Source organism: Pagrus major, chromosome 24, assembly GCF_040436345.1.
Source record: "Pagrus major chromosome 24, Pma_NU_1.0".
Classification (NCBI taxonomy): Eukaryota; Metazoa; Chordata; class Actinopteri; order Spariformes; family Sparidae; genus Pagrus; species Pagrus major.
The window spans coordinates 13188190-13205508 of record NC_133238.1 but is presented as its reverse complement, the minus strand read 5'-3'; positions in this window follow the sequence as shown (position 1 = coordinate 13205508).

Sequence of the window (17319 nt, the reverse complement as noted above, 5' to 3'; positions counted from 1 at the left end):
CACATTTGGGAGCGATTTCGAGTCAATTGGTCTAAAGACCTGGAAGCTATTGAAAAAATGGTCCACTTTTTTCTCTAAAATATTCACCAAAAATACAAATTTCACCGGAATCCGATGGGGACTGCTGTGTCTCATTCAGCGAGTAGAGGACCACATTCGTGACGAATTTCGAGTCAATCGGTCAAAAGACGACCGTAACCCTAACCCTAGCTCCATAACCCTAACCCTAACCCTAACCCTAATGCCAGCCTTAAGGCAGTCTCATGAAACATTGTCTCTTTTCACTAAAATATTCACCAAAAATACAAATTTCACCGGAATCCGATGCGGACTGCTGTGTCTCGTTCAGCCAGTATAGGAGCACATTTGGGAACGATTTCGAGTCAATCGGTCCAAAGACCTGGAAGCTATTGAAAAAATGGGCCACTTTTTTCTTTAAAATATTCACCAAAAATACAAATTTCACCGGAATCCGATGGGGACTGCTGTGTCTCGTTCAGCCAGTATAGGAGCACATTTGGGAGCGATTTCGAGTCAATTGGTCCAAAGACCTGGAAGCTATTGAAAAAATGGTCCACTTTTTTCTCTAAAATATTCACCAAAAATACAAATTTCACCGGAATCCGATGGGGACTGCTGTGTCTCATTCAGCGAGTAGAGGACCACATTCGTGACGAATTTCGAGTCAATCGGTCAAAAGACGACCGTAACCCTAACCCTAGCTCCATAACCCTAACCCTAACCCTAACCCTAATGCCAGCCTTAAGGCAGTCTCATGAAACATTGTCTCTTTTCACTAAAATATTCACCAAAAATACAAATTTCACCGGAATCCGATGCGGACTGCTGTGTCTCGTTCAGCCAGTATAGGAGCACATTTGGGAACGATTTCGAGTCAATCGGTCCAAAGACCTGGAAGCTATTGAAAAAATGGACCACTTTTTTCTTTAAAATATTCACCAAAAATACAAATTTCACCGGAATCCGATGGGGACTGCTGTGTCTCGTTCAGCCAGTATAGGAGCACATTTGGGAGCGATTTCGAGTCAATCGATCCAAAGACCTGGAAGCTATTGAAAAAATGGGCCACTTTTTTCTCTAAAATATTCACCAAAAATACAAATTTCACCGGAATCCAATGGGGACTGCTGTGTCTCATTCAGCGAGTAGAGGACCACATTCGTGACGAATTTCGAGTCAATCGGTCAAAAGACGACCGTAACCCTAACCCTAGCTCCATAACCCTAACCCTAACCCTAACCCTAATGCCAGCCTTAAGGCAGTCTCATGAAACATTGTCTCTTTTCACTAAAATATTCACCAAAAATACAAATTTCACCGGAATCCGATGCGGACTGCTGTGTCTCGTTCAGCCAGTATAGGAGCACATTTGGGAGCGATTTCGAGTCAATCAGTCCAAAGACCTGGAAGCTATTGAAAAAATGGGCCACTTTTTTCTCTAAAATATTCACCAAAAATACAAATTTCACCGGAATCCGATGGGGACTGCTGTGTCTCGTTCAGCCAGTATAGGAGCACATTTGGGAGCGATTTCGAGTCAATCGGTCCAAAGACCTGGAAGCTATTGAAAAAATGGGCCACTTTTTTCTTTAAAATATTCACCAAAAATACAAATTTCACCGGAATCCGATGGGGACTGCTGTGTCTCATTCAGCGAGTAGAGGACCACATTCGTGACGAATTTCGAGTCAATCGGTCAAAAGACGACCGTAACCCTAACCCTAGCTCCATAACCCTAACCCTAACCCTAACCCTAATGCCAGCCTTAAGGCAGTCTCATGAAACATTGTCTCTTTTCACTAAAATATTCACCAAAAATACAAATTTCACCGGAATCCGATGCGGACTGCTGTGTCTCGTTCAGCCAGTATAGGAGCACATTTGGGAACGATTTCGAGTCAATCGGTCCAAAGACCTGGAAGCTATTGAAAAAATGGACCACTTTTTTCTTTAAAATATTCACCAAAAATACAAATTTCACCGGAATCCGATGGGGACTGCTGTGTCTCATTCAGCGAGTAGAGGACCACATTCGTGACGAATTTCGAGTCAATCGGTCAAAAGACGACCGTAACCCTAACCCTAGCTCCATAACCCTAACCCTAACCCTAACCCTAATGCCAGCCTTAAGGCAGTCTCATGAAACATTGTCTCTTTTCACTAAAATATTCACCAAAAATACAAATTTCACCGGAATCCGATGCGGACTGCTGTGTCTCGTTCAGCCAGTATAGGAGCACATTTGGGAACGATTTCGAGTCAATCGGTCCAAAGACCTGGAAGCTATTGAAAAAATGGGCCACTTTTTTCTTTAAAATATTCACCAAAAATACAAATTTCACCGGAATCCGATGGGGACTGCTGTGTCTCGTTCAGCCAGTATAGGAGCACATTTGGGAGCGATTTCGAGTCAATTGGTCCAAAGACCTGGAAGCTATTGAAAAAATGGTCCACTTTTTTCTCTAAAATATTCACCAAAAATACAAATTTCACCGGAATCCGATGGGGACTGCTGTGTCTCATTCAGCGAGTAGAGGACCACATTCGTGACGAATTTCGAGTCAATCGGTCAAAAGACGACCGTAACCCTAACCCTAGCTCCATAACCCTAACCCTAACCCTAACCCTAATGCCAGCCTTAAGGCAGTCTCATGAAACATTGTCTCTTTTCACTAAAATATTCACCAAAAATACAAATTTCACCGGAATCCGATGCGGACTGCTGTGTCTCGTTCAGCCAGTATAGGAGCACATTTGGGAACGATTTCGAGTCAATCGGTCCAAAGACCTGGAAGCTATTGAAAAAATGGGCCACTTTTTTCTTTAAAATATTCACCAAAAATACAAATTTCACCGGAATCCGATGGGGACTGCTGTGTCTCGTTCAGCCAGTATAGGAGCACATTTGGGAGCGATTTCGAGTCAATTGGTCCAAAGACCTGGAAGCTATTGAAAAAATGGTCCACTTTTTTCTCTAAAATATTCACCAAAAATACAAATTTCACCGGAATCCGATGGGGACTGCTGTGTCTCATTCAGCGAGTAGAGGACCACATTCGTGACGAATTTCGAGTCAATCGGTCAAAAGACGACCGTAACCCTAACCCTAGCTCCATAACCCTAACCCTAACCCTAACCCTAATGCCAGCCTTAAGGCAGTCTCATGAAACATTGTCTCTTTTCACTAAAATATTCACCAAAAATACAAATTTCACCGGAATCCGATGCGGACTGCTGTGTCTCGTTCAGCCAGTATAGGAGCACATTTGGGAGCGATTTCGAGTCAATCGATCCAAAGACCTGGAAGCTATTGAAAAAATGGGCCACTTTTTTCTCTAAAATATTCACCAAAAATACAAATTTCACCGGAATCCAATGGGGACTGCTGTGTCTCATTCAGCGAGTAGAGGACCACATTCGTGACGAATTTCGAGTCAATCGGTCAAAAGACGACCGTAACCCTAACCCTAGCTCCATAACCCTAACCCTAACCCTAACCCTAATGCCAGCCTTAAGGCAGTCTCATGAAACATTGTCTCTTTTCACTAAAATATTCACCAAAAATACAAATTTCACCGGAATCCGATGCGGACTGCTGTGTCTCGTTCAGCCAGTATAGGAGCACATTTGGGAGCGATTTCGAGTCAATCAGTCCAAAGACCTGGAAGCTATTGAAAAAATGGGCCACTTTTTTCTCTAAAATATTCACCAAAAATACAAATTTCACCGGAATCCGATGGGGACTGCTGTGTCTCGTTCAGCCAGTATAGGAGCACATTTGGGAGCGATTTCGAGTCAATCGGTCCAAAGACCTGGAAGCTATTGAAAAAATGGGCCACTTTTTTCTTTAAAATATTCACCAAAAATACAAATTTCACCGGAATCCGATGGGGACTGCTGTGTCTCATTCAGCGAGTAGAGGACCACATTCGTGACGAATTTCGAGTCAATCGGTCAAAAGACGACCGTAACCCTAACCCTAGCTCCATAACCCTAACCCTAACCCTAACCCTAATGCCAGCCTTAAGGCAGTCTCATGAAACATTGTCTCTTTTCACTAAAATATTCACCAAAAATACAAATTTCACCGGAATCCGATGGGGACTGCTGTGTCTCGTTCAGGCAGTGTAGGAGCACATTTGGGAGCGATTTCGAGTCAATCGGTCCAAAGACCTGGAAGCTATTGAAAAAAAGGGCCACTTTTTTCTTTAAAATATTCACCAAAAATACAAATTTCACCGGAATCCGATGGGGACTGCTGTGTCTCGTTCAGCCAGTATAGGAGCACATTTGGGAGCGATTTCGAGTCAATCGGTCCAAAGACCTGGAAGCTATTGAAAAAATGGGCCACTTTTTTCTTTAAAATATTCACCAAAAATACAAATTTCACCGGAATCCGATGGGGACTGCTGTGTCTCGTTCAGCCAGTATAGGAGCACATTTGGGAGCCATTTCGAGTCAATCGGTCCAAAGACCTGGAAGCTATTGAAAAAATGGGCCACTTTTTTCTTTAAAATATTCACCAAAAATACAAATTTCACCGGAATCCGATGGGGACTGCTGTGTCTCGTTCAGCCAGTATAGGACCACATTCGTGACGAATTTCGAGTCAATCGGTCAAAAGACGACCGTAACCCTAACCCTAGCTCCATAACCCTAACCCTAACCCTAATGCCAGCCTTAAGGCAGTCTCATGAAACATTGTCTCTTTTCACTAAAATATTCACCAAAAATACAAATTTCACCGGAATCCGATGGGGACTGCTGTGTCTCATTCAGCCAGTATAGGAGCACATTTGGGAGCGATTTCGAGTCAATCGGTCCAAAGACCTGGAAGCTATTGAAAAAATGGGCCACTTTTTTCTTTAAAATATTCACCAAAAATACAAATTTCACCGGAATCCGATTGGGACTGCTGTGTCTCGTTCAGCCAGTATAGGAACACATTCGTGACGAATTTCGAGTCAATCGGTCAAAAGACGACCGTAACCCTAACCCTAGCTCCATAACCCTAACCCTAACCCTAATGCCAGCCTTAAGGCAGTCTCATGAAACATTGTCTCTTTTCACTAAAATATTCACCAAAAATACAAATTTCACCGGAATCTGATGGGGACTGCTGTGTCTCGTTCAGCCAGTATAGGAGCACATTTGGGAGCGATTTCGAGTCAATCGGTCCAAAGACCTGGAAGCTATTGAAAAAAAGGGCCACTTTTTTCTTTAAAATATTCACCAAAAATACAAATTTCACCGGAATCCGATGGGGACTGCTGTGTCTCGTTCAGCCAGTATAGGAGCACATTTGGGAGCGATTTCGAGTCAATCGGTCCAAAGACCTGGAAGCTATTGAAAAAATGGGCCACTTTTTTCTTTAAAATATTCACCAAAAATACAAATTTCACCGGAATCCGATGGGGACTGCTGTGTCTCGTTCAGCCAGTATAGGAGCACATTTGGGAGCCATTTCGAGTCAATCGGTCCAAAGACCTGGAAGCTATTGAAAAAATGGGCCACTTTTTTCTTTAAAATATTCACCAAAAATACAAATTTCACCGGAATCCGATGGGGACTGCTGTGTCTCGTTCAGCCAGTATAGGACCACATTCGTGACGAATTTCGAGTCAATCGGTCAAAAGACGACCGTAACCCTAACCCTAGCTCCATAACCCTAACCCTAACCCTAATGCCAGCCTTAAGGCAGTCTCATGAAACATTGTCTCTTTTCACTAAAATATTCACCAAAAATACAAATTTCACCGGAATCCGATGGGGACTGCTGTGTCTCATTCAGCCAGTATAGGAGCACATTTGGGAGCGATTTCGAGTCAATCGGTCCAAAGACCTGGAAGCTATTGAAAAAATGGGCCACTTTTTTCTTTAAAATATTCACCAAAAATACAAATTTCACCGGAATCCGATTGGGACTGCTGTGTCTCGTTCAGCCAGTATAGGACCACATTCGTGACGAATTTCGAGTCAATCGGTCAAAAGACGACCGTAACCCTAACCCTAGCTCCATAACCCTAACCCTAACCCTAATGCCAGCCTTAAGGCAGTCTCATGAAACATTGTCTCTTTTCACTAAAATATTCACCAAAAATACAAATTTCACCGGAATCTGATGGGGACTGCTGTGTCTCGTTCAGCCAGTATAGGAGCACATTTGGGAGCGATTTCGAGTCAATCGGTCCAAAGACCTGGAAGCTATTGAAAAAAAGGGCCACTTTTTTCTTTAAAATATTCACCAAAAATACAAATTTCACCGGAATCCGATGGGGACTGCTGTGTCTCGTTCAGCCAGTATAGGAGCACATTTGGGAGCGATTTCGAGTCAATCGGTCCAAAGACCTGGAAGCTATTGAAAAAATGGGCCACTTTTTTCTTTAAAATATTCACCAAAAATACAAATTCCACTGGAATCCGATGGGGACTGCTGTGTCTCCTTCAGCCAGTATAGGACCACATTCGTGACGAATTTCGAGTCAATCGGTCAAAAGACGACCGTAACCCTAACCCTAGCTCCATAACCCTAACCCTAACCCTAACCTTAATGCCAGCCTTAAGGCAGTCTCATGAAACATTGTCTCTTTTCACTAAAATATTCACCAAAAATACAAATTTCACCGGAATCCGATGGGGACTGCTGTGTCTCGTTCAGCCAGTATAGGAGCACATTTGGGAGCGATTTCGAGTCAATTGGTCCAAAGACCTGGAAGCTATTGAAAAAATGGGCCACTTTTTTCTTTAAAATATTCACCAAAAATACAAATTTCACCGGAATCCAATGGGGACTGCTGTGTCTCGTTCAGCCAGTATAGGAGCACATTTGGGAGCGATTTCGAGTCAATCGGTCCAAAGACCTGGAAGCTATTGAAAAAATGGGCCACTTTTTTCTTTAAAATATTCACCAAAAATACAAATTTCAGCGGAATCTGATGGGGACGGCTGTGTCTCATTCAGCGAGTAGAGGAAAACATTCGTGACGAATTTCGAGTCAATCGGTCAAAAGACGACCGTAACCCTAACCCTAGCTCCATAACCCTAACCCTAACCCTAACCCTAATGCCAGCCTTAAGGCAGTCCCATGAAACATTGTCTCTTTTCACTAAAATATTCACCAAAAATACAAATTTCACCGGAATCCGATGGGGACTGCTGTGTCTCGTTCAGCCAGTATAGGAGCACATTTGGGAGCGATTTCGAGTCAATTGGTCCAAAGACCTGGAAGCTATTGAAAAAATGGGCCACTTTTTTCTTTAAAATATTCACCAAAAATACAAATTTCACCGGAATCCGATGGGGACTGCTGTGTCTCGTTCAGCCAGTATAGGAGCACATTTGGGAGCGATTTCGAGTCAATCGGTCGAAAGACCTGGAAGCTATTGAAAAAATGGGCCACTTTTTTCTTTAAAATATTCACCAAAAATACAAATTTCACCGGAATCCGATGGGGACTGCTGTGTCTCGTTCAGCCAGTATAGGAGCACATTTGGGAGCGATTTCGAGTCAATCGGTCCAAAGACCTGGAAGGTATTGAAAAAATGGGCCACTTTTTTTTTTTAAAATATTCACCAAAAATACAAATTTCACCGGAATCCGATGGGGACTGCTGTGTCTCATTCAGCGAGTAGAGGACCACATTCGTGACGAATTTCGAGTCAATCGGTCAAAAGACGACCGTAACCCTAACCCTAGCTCCATAACCCTAACCCTAACCCTAACCCTAATGCCAGCCTTAAGGCAGTCTCATGAAACATTGTCTCTTTTCACTAAAATATTCACCAAAAATACAAATTTCACCGGAATCCGATGGGGACTGCTGTGTCTCATTCAGCGAGTAGAGGACCACATTCGTGACGAATTTCGAGTCAATCGGTCAAAAGACGACCGTAACCCTAACCCTAGCTCCATAACCCTAACCCTAAACCTAACCCTAATGCCAGCCTTAAGGCAGTCTCATGAAACATTGTCTCTTTTCACTAAAATATTCACCAAAAATACAAATTTCACCGGAATCCGATGGGGACTGCTGTGTCTCGTTCAGTCAGTATAGGAGCACATTTGGGAGCGATTTCGATTCAATCGGTCCAAAGACCTGGAAGCTATTGAAAAAATGGGCCACTTTTTTCTTTAAAATATTCACCAAAAATACAAATTTCACCGGAAACCGATGGGGACTGCTGTGTCTCATTCAGCGAGTAGAGGACCACATTCGTGACGAATTTCGAGTCAATCGGTCAAAAGACGACCGTAACCCTAACCCTAGCTCCATAACCCTAACCCTAACCCTAACCCTAATGCCAGCCTTAAGGCAGTCTCATGAAACATTGTCTCTTTTCACTAAAATATTCACCAAAAATACAAATTTCACCGGAATCCGATGGGGACTGCTGTGTCTCGTTCAGTCAGTATAGGAGCACATTTGGGAACGATTTCGAGTCAATCGGTCCAAAGACCTGGAAGCTATTGAAAAAAAGGGGCCACTTTTTTCTTTAAAATATTCACCAAAAATACAAATTTCACCGGAATCTGATGGGGACTGCTGTGTCCCGTTCAGCCAGTATAGGAGCACATTTGGGAGCGATTTCGAGTCAATCGGTCAAAAGACCTGGAAGCTATTGAAAAAATGGGCCACTTTTTTCTTTAAAATATTCACCAAAAATACAAATTTCACCGGAATCTGATGGGGACTGCTGTGTCTCATTCAGGGAGTAGAGGACCACATTCGTGACGAATTTCGAGTCAATCGGTCAAAAGACGACCGTAACCCTAACCCTAGCTCCATAACCCTAACCCTAACCCTAATGCCAGCCTTAAGGCAGTCTCATGAAACATTGTCTCTTTTCACTAAAATATTCACCAAAAATACAAATTTCACCGGAATCCGATGGGGACTGCTGTGTCTCATTCAGTCAGTATAGGAGCACATTTGGGAGCGATTTCGAGTCAATCGGTCCAAAGACCTGGAAGCTATTGAAAAAATGGGCCACTTTTTTCTTTAAAATATTCACCAAAAATACAAATTTCACCGGAATCCGATGGGGACTGCTGTGTCTCATTCAGCGAGTAGAGGACCACATTCGTGACGAATTTCGAGTCAATCGGTCAAAAGACGACCGTAACCCTAACCCTAGCTCCATAACCCTAACCCTAATGCCAGCCTTAAGGCAGTCTCATGAAACATTGTCTCTTTTCACTAAAATATTCACCAAAAATACAAATTTCACCGGAATCCGATGGGGACTGCTGTGTCTCGTTCAGTCAGTATAGGGGCACATTTGGGAGGGATTTCGAGTCAATCGGTCCAAAGACCTGGAAGCTATTGAAAAAATGGGCCACTTTTTTCTTTAAAATATTCACCAAAAATACAAATTTCACCGGAATCCGATGGGGACTGCTGTGTCTCGTTCAGCCAGTGTAGGAGCACATTTGGGAGCGATTTCGAGTCAATCGGTCCAAAGACCTGGAAGCTATTGAAAAAATGGGCCACTTTTTTCTTTAAAATATTCACGAAAAATACAAATTTCACCGGAAACCGATGGGGACTGCTGTGTCTCATTCAGCGAGTAGAGGACCACATTCGTGACGAATTTCGAGTCAATCGGTCAAAAGACGACCGTAACCCTAACCCTAGCTCCATAACCCTAACCCTAACCCTAACCCTAATGCCAGCCTTAAGGCAGTCTCATGAAACATTGTCTCTTTTCACTAAAATATTCACCAAAAATACAAATTTCACCGGAATCCGATGGGGACTGCTGTGTCTCGTTCAGGCAGTGTAGGAGCACATTTGGGAGCGATTTCGAGTCAATCGGTCCAAAGACCTGGAAGCTATTGAAAAAAAGGGCCACTTTTTTCTTTAAAATATTCACCAAAAATACAAATTTCACCGGAATCCGATGGGGACTGCTGTGTCTCGTTCAGCCAGTATAGGAGCACATTTGGGAGCGATTTCGAGTCAATCGGTCCAAAGACCTGGAAGCTATTGAAAAAATGGGCCACTTTTTTCTTTAAAATATTCACCAAAAATACAAATTTCACCGGAATCCGATGGGGACTGCTGTGTCTCGTTCAGCCAGTATAGGAGCACATTTGGGAGCCATTTCGAGTCAATCGGTCCAAAGACCTGGAAGCTATTGAAAAAATGGGCCACTTTTTTCTTTAAAATATTCACCAAAAATACAAATTTCACCGGAATCCGATGGGGACTGCTGTGTCTCGTTCAGCCAGTATAGGACCACATTCGTGACGAATTTCGAGTCAATCGGTCAAAAGACGACCGTAACCCTAACCCTAGCTCCATAACCCTAACCCTAACCCTAATGCCAGCCTTAAGGCAGTCTCATGAAACATTGTCTCTTTTCACTAAAATATTCACGAAAAATACAAATTTCACCGGAAACCGATGGGGACTGCTGTGTCTCATTCAGCGAGTAGAGGACCACATTCGTGACGAATTTCGAGTCAATCGGTCAAAAGACGACCGTAACCCTAACCCTAGCTCCATAACCCTAACCCTAACCCTAACCCTAATGCCAGCCTTAAGGCAGTCTCATGAAACATTGTCTCTTTTCACTAAAATATTCACCAAAAATACAAATTTCACCGGAATCCGATGGGGACTGCTGTGTCTCGTTCAGGCAGTGTAGGAGCACATTTGGGAGCGATTTCGAGTCAATCGGTCCAAAGACCTGGAAGCTATTGAAAAAAAGGGCCACTTTTTTCTTTAAAATATTCACCAAAAATACAAATTTCACCGGAATCCGATGGGGACTGCTGTGTCTCGTTCAGCCAGTATAGGAGCACATTTGGGAGCGATTTCGAGTCAATCGGTCCAAAGACCTGGAAGCTATTGAAAAAATGGGCCACTTTTTTCTTTAAAATATTCACCAAAAATACAAATTTCACCGGAATCCGATGGGGACTGCTGTGTCTCGTTCAGCCAGTATAGGAGCACATTTGGGAGCCATTTCGAGTCAATCGGTCCAAAGACCTGGAAGCTATTGAAAAAATGGTCCACTTTTTTCTTTAAAATATTCACCAAAAATACAAATTTCACCGGAATCCGATGGGGACTGCTGTGTCTCGTTCAGCCAGTATAGGACCACATTCGTGACGAATTTCGAGTCAATCGGTCAAAAGACGACCGTAACCCTAACCCTAGCTCCATAACCCTAACCCTAACCCTAATGCCAGCCTTAAGGCAGTCTCATGAAACATTGTCTCTTTTCACTAAAATATTCACCAAAAATACAAATTTCACCGGAATCCGATGGGGACTGCTGTGTCTCATTCAGCCAGTATAGGAGCACATTTGGGAGCGATTTCGAGTCAATCGGTCCAAAGACCTGGAAGCTATTGAAAAAATGGGCCACTTTTTTCTTTAAAATATTCACCAAAAATACAAATTTCACCGGAATCCGATGGGGACTGCTGTGTCTCGTTCAGCCAGTATAGGACCACATTCGTGACGAATTTCGAGTCAATCGGTCAAAAGACGACCGTAACCCTAACCCTAGCTCCATAACCCTAACCCTAACCCTAATGCCAGCCTTAAGGCAGTCTCATGAAACATTGTCTCTTTTCACTAAAATATTCACCAAAAATACAAATTTCACCGGAATCTGATGGGGACTGCTGTGTCTCGTTCAGCCAGTATAGGAGCACATTTGGGAGCGATTTCGAGTCAATCGGTCCAAAGACCTGGAAGCTATTGAAAAAAAGGGCCACTTTTTTCTTTAAAATATTCACCAAAAATACAAATTTCACCGGAATCCGATGGGGACTGCTGTGTCTCGTTCAGCCAGTATAGGAGCACATTTGGGAGCGATTTCGAGTCAATCGGTCCAAAGACCTGGAAGCTATTGAAAAAATGGGCCACTTTTTTCTTTAAAATATTCACCAAAAATACAAATTCCACTGGAATCCGATGGGGACTGCTGTGTCTCCTTCAGCCAGTATAGGACCACATTCGTGACGAATTTCGAGTCAATCGGTCAAAAGACGACCGTAACCCTAACCCTAGCTCCATAACCCTAACCCTAACCCTAACCTTAATGCCAGCCTTAAGGCAGTCTCATGAAACATTGTCTCTTTTCACTAAAATATTCACCAAAAATACAAATTTCACCGGAATCCGATGGGGACTGCTGTGTCTCGTTCAGCCAGTATAGGAGCACATTTGGGAGCGATTTCGAGTCAATTGGTCCAAAGACCTGGAAGCTATTGAAAAAATGGGCCACTTTTTTCTTTAAAATATTCACCAAAAATACAAATTTCACCGGAATCCAATGGGGACTGCTGTGTCTCGTTCAGCCAGTATAGGAGCACATTTGGGAGCGATTTCGAGTCAATCGGTCCAAAGACCTGGAAGCTATTGAAAAAATGGGCCACTTTTTTCTTTAAAATATTCACCAAAAATACAAATTTCAGCGGAATCCGATGGGGACGGCTGTGTCTCATTCAGCGAGTAGAGGACCACATTCGTGACGAATTTCGAGTCAATCGGTCAAAAGACGACCGTAACCCTAACCCTAGCTCCATAACCCTAACCCTAACCCTAACCCTAATGCCAGCCTTAAGGCAGTCCCATGAAACATTGTCTCTTTTCACTAAAATATTCACCAAAAATACAAATTTCACCGGAATCCGATGGGGACTGCTGTGTCTCATTCAGCCAGTATAGGAGCACATTTGGGAGCGATTTCGAGTCAATTGGTCCAAAGACCTGGAAGCTATTGAAAAAATGGGCCACTTTTTTCTTTAAAATATTCACCAAAAATACAAATTTCACCGGAATCCGATGGGGACTGCTGTGTCTCGTTCAGCCAGTATAGGAGCACATTTGGGAGCGATTTCGAGTCAATCGGTCGAAAGACCTGGAAGCTATTGAAAAAATGGGCCACTTTTTTCTTTAAAATATTCACCAAAAATACAAATTTCACCGGAATCCGATGGGGACTGCTGTGTCTCGTTCAGCCAGTATAGGAGCACATTTGGGAGCGATTTCGAGTCAATCGGTCCAAAGACCTGGAAGGTATTGAAAAAATGGGCCACTTTTTTTTTTTAAAATATTCACCAAAAATACAAATTTCACCGGAATCCGATGGGGACTGCTGTGTCTCATTCAGCGAGTAGAGGACCACATTCGTGACGAATTTCGAGTCAATCGGTCAAAAGACGACCGTAACCCTAACCCTAGCTCCATAACCCTAACCCTAACCCTAACCCTAATGCCAGCCTTAAGGCAGTCTCATGAAACATTGTCTCTTTTCACTAAAATATTCACCAAAAATACAAATTTCACCGGAATCCGATGGGGACTGCTGTGTCTCATTCAGCGAGTAGAGGACCACATTCGTGACGAATTTCGAGTCAATCGGTCAAAAGACGACCGTAACCCTAACCCTAGCTCCATAACCCTAACCCTAAACCTAACCCTAATGCCAGCCTTAAGGCAGTCTCATGAAACATTGTCTCTTTTCACTAAAATATTCACCAAAAATACAAATTTCACCGGAATCCGATGGGGACTGCTGTGTCTCGTTCAGCCAGTATAGGAGCACATTTGGGAGCGATTTCGAGTCAATCTGTCCAAAGACCTGGAAGCTATTGAAAAAATGGGCCACTTTTTTCTTTAAAATATTCACCAAAAATACAAATTTCACCGGAATCTGATGGGGACTGCTGTGTCCCGTTCAGCCAGTATAGGAGCACATTTGGGAGCGATTTCGAGTCAATCGGTCAAAAGACCTGGAAGCTATTGAAAAAATGGGCCACTTTTTTCTTTAAAATATTCACCAAAAATACAAATTTCACCGGAAACCGATGGGGACTGCTGTGTCTCATTCAGCGAGTAGAGGACCACATTCGTGACGAATTTCGAGTCAATCGGTCAAAAGACGACCGTAACCCTAACCCTTGCTCCATAACCCTAACCCTAATGCCAGCCTTAAGGCAGTCTCATGAAACATTGTCTCTTTTCACTAAAATATTCACCAAAAATACAAATTTCACCGGAATCCGATGGGGACTGCTGTGTCTCGTTCAGCCAGTGTAGGAGCACATTTGGGAGCGATTTCGAGTCAATCGGTCCAAAGACCTGGAAGCTATTGAAAAAATGGGCCACTTTTTTCTTTAAAATATTCACGAAAAATACAAATTTCACCGGAAACCGATGGGGACTGCTGTGTCTCATTCAGCGAGTAGAGGACCACATTCGTGACGAATTTCGAGTCAATCGGTCAAAAGACGACCGTAACCCTAACCCTAGCTCCATAACCCTAACCCTAACCCTAATGCCAGCCTTAAGGCAGTCTCATGAAACATTTTCTCTTTTCACTAAAATATTCACCAAAAATACAAATTTCACCGGAATCCGATGGGGACTGCTGTGTCTCGTTCAGCCAGCATAGGAGCACATTTGGAAGCGATTTCGAGTCAATCGGTCCAAAGACCTGGAAGCTATTGAAAAAATGGGCCACTTTTTTCTTTAAAATATTCACCAAAAATACAAATTTCACCGGAAACCGATGGGGACTGCTGTGTCTCATTCAGCGAGTAGAGGACCACATTCGTGACGAATTTCGAGTCAATCGGTCAAAAGACGACCGTAACCCTAACCCTAGCTCCATAACCCTAACCCTAACCCTAACCCTAATGCCAGCCTTAAGGCAGTCTCATGAAACATTGTCTCTTTTCACTAAAATATTCACCAAAAATACAAATTTCACCGGAATCCGATGGGGACTGCTGTGTCTCGTTCAGTCAGTATAGGAGCACATTTGGGAACGATTTCGAGTCAATCGGTCCAAAGACCTGGAAGCTATTGAAAAAAAGGGGCCACTTTTTTCTTTAAAATATTCACCAAAAATACAAATTTCACCGGAATCTGATGGGGACTGCTGTGTCCCGTTCAGCCAGTATAGGAGCACATTTGGGAGCGATTTCGAGTCAATCGGTCAAAAGACCTGGAAGCTATTGAAAAAATGGGCCACTTTTTTCTTTAAAATATTCACCAAAAATACAAATTTCACCGGAATCTGATGGGGACTGCTGTGTCTCATTCAGGGAGTAGAGGACCACATTCGTGACGAATTTCGAGTCAATCGGTCAAAAGACGACCGTAACCCTAACCCTAGCTCCATAACCCTAACCCTAACCCTAATGCCAGCCTTAAGGCAGTCTCATGAAACATTGTCTCTTTTCACTAAAATATTCACCAAAAATACAAATTTCACCGGAATCCGATGGGGACTGCTGTGTCTCATTCAGTCAGTATAGGAGCACATTTGGGAGCGATTTCGAGTCAATCGGTCAAAAGACCTGGAAGCTATTGAAAAAATGGGCCACTTTTTTCTTTAAAATATTCACCAAAAATACAAATTTCACCGGAATCCGATGGGGACTGCTGTGTCTCATTCAGCGAGTAGAGGACCACATTCGTGACGAATTTCGAGTCAATCGGTCAAAAGACGACCGTAACCCTAACCCTAGCTCCATAACCCTAACCCTAATGCCAGCCTTAAGGCAGTCTCATGAAACATTGTCTCTTTTCACTAAAATATTCACCAAAAATACAAATTTCACCGGAATCCGATGGGGACTGCTGTGTCTCGTTCAGTCAGTATAGGGGCACATTTGGGAGCGATTTCGAGTCAATCGGTCCAAAGACCTGGAAGCTATTGAAAAAATGGGCCACTTTTTTCTTTAAAATATTCACCAAAAATACAAATTTCACCGGAATCCGATGGGGACTGCTGTGTCTCGTTCAGCCAGTGTAGGAGCACATTTGGGAGCGATTTCGAGTCAATCGGTCCAAAGACCTGGAAGCTATTGAAAAAATGGGCCACTTTTTTCTTTAAAATATTCACGAAAAATACAAATTTCACCGGAAACCGATGGGGACTGCTGTGTCTCATTCAGCGAGTAGAGGACCACATTCGTGACGAATTTCGAGTCAATCGGTCAAAAGACGACCGTAACCCTAACCCTAGCTCCATAACCCTAACCCTAACCCTAACCCTCATGCCAGCCTTAAGGCAGTCTCATGAAACATTGTCTCTTTTCACTAAAATATTCACCAAAAATACAAATTTCACCGGAATCCGATGGGGACTGCTGTGTCTCGTTCAGCCAGTATAGGAGCACATTTGGGAGCGATTTCGAGTCAATCGGTCCAAAGACCTGGAAGCTATTGAAAAAATGGGCCACTTTTTTCTTTAAAATATTCACCAAAAATACAAATTTCACCGGAATCTGATGGGGACTGCTGTGTCCCGTTCAGCCAGTATAGGAGCACATTTGGGAGCGATTTCGAGTCAATCGGTCCAAAGACCTGGAAGCTATTGAAAAAATGGGCCACTTTTTTCTTTAAAATATTCACCAAAAATACAAATTTCACCGGAATCTGATGGGGACTGCTGTGTCTCATTCAGCGAGTAGAGGACCACATTAGTGACGAATTTCGAGTCAATCGGTCAAAAGACGACCGTAACCCTAACCCTAGCTCCATAACCCTAACCCTAAACCTAACCCTAATGCCAGCCTTAAGGCAGTCTCATGAAACATTGTCTCTTTTCACTAAAATATTCACCAAAAATACAAATTTCACCGGAATCCGATGGGGACTGCTGTGTCTCGTTCAGCCAGTATAGGAGCACATTTGGGAGCGATTTCGAGTCAATCGGTCCAAAGACCTGGAAGCTATTGAAAAAATGGGCCACTTTTTTCTTTAAAATATTCACCAAAAATACAAATTTCAGCGGAATCAGATGGGGACTGCTGTGTCTCATTCAGCGAGTAGAGGACCACATTCGTGACGAATTTCGAGTCAATCGGTCAAAAGACGACCGTAACCCTAACCCTAGCTCCATAACCCTAACCCTAACCCTAACCCTAATGCCAGCCTTAAGGCAGTCCCATGAAACATTGTCTCTTTTCACTAAAATATTCACCAAAAATACAAATTTCACCGGAATCCGATGGGGACTGCTGTGTCTCATTCAGCGAGTAGAGGACCACATTCGTGACGAATTTCGAGTCAATCGGTCAAAAGACGACCGTAACCCTAACCCTAGCTCCATAACCCTAACCCTAAACCTAACCCTAATGCCAGCCTTAAGGCAGTCTCATGAAACATTGTCTCTTTTCACTAAAATATTCACCAAAAATACAAATTTCACCGGAATCCGATGGGGACTGCTGTGTCTCGTTCAGTCAGTATAGGAGCACATTTGGGAGCGATTTCGAGTCAATTGGTCCAAAGACCTGGAAGCTATTGAAAAAATGGGCCACTTT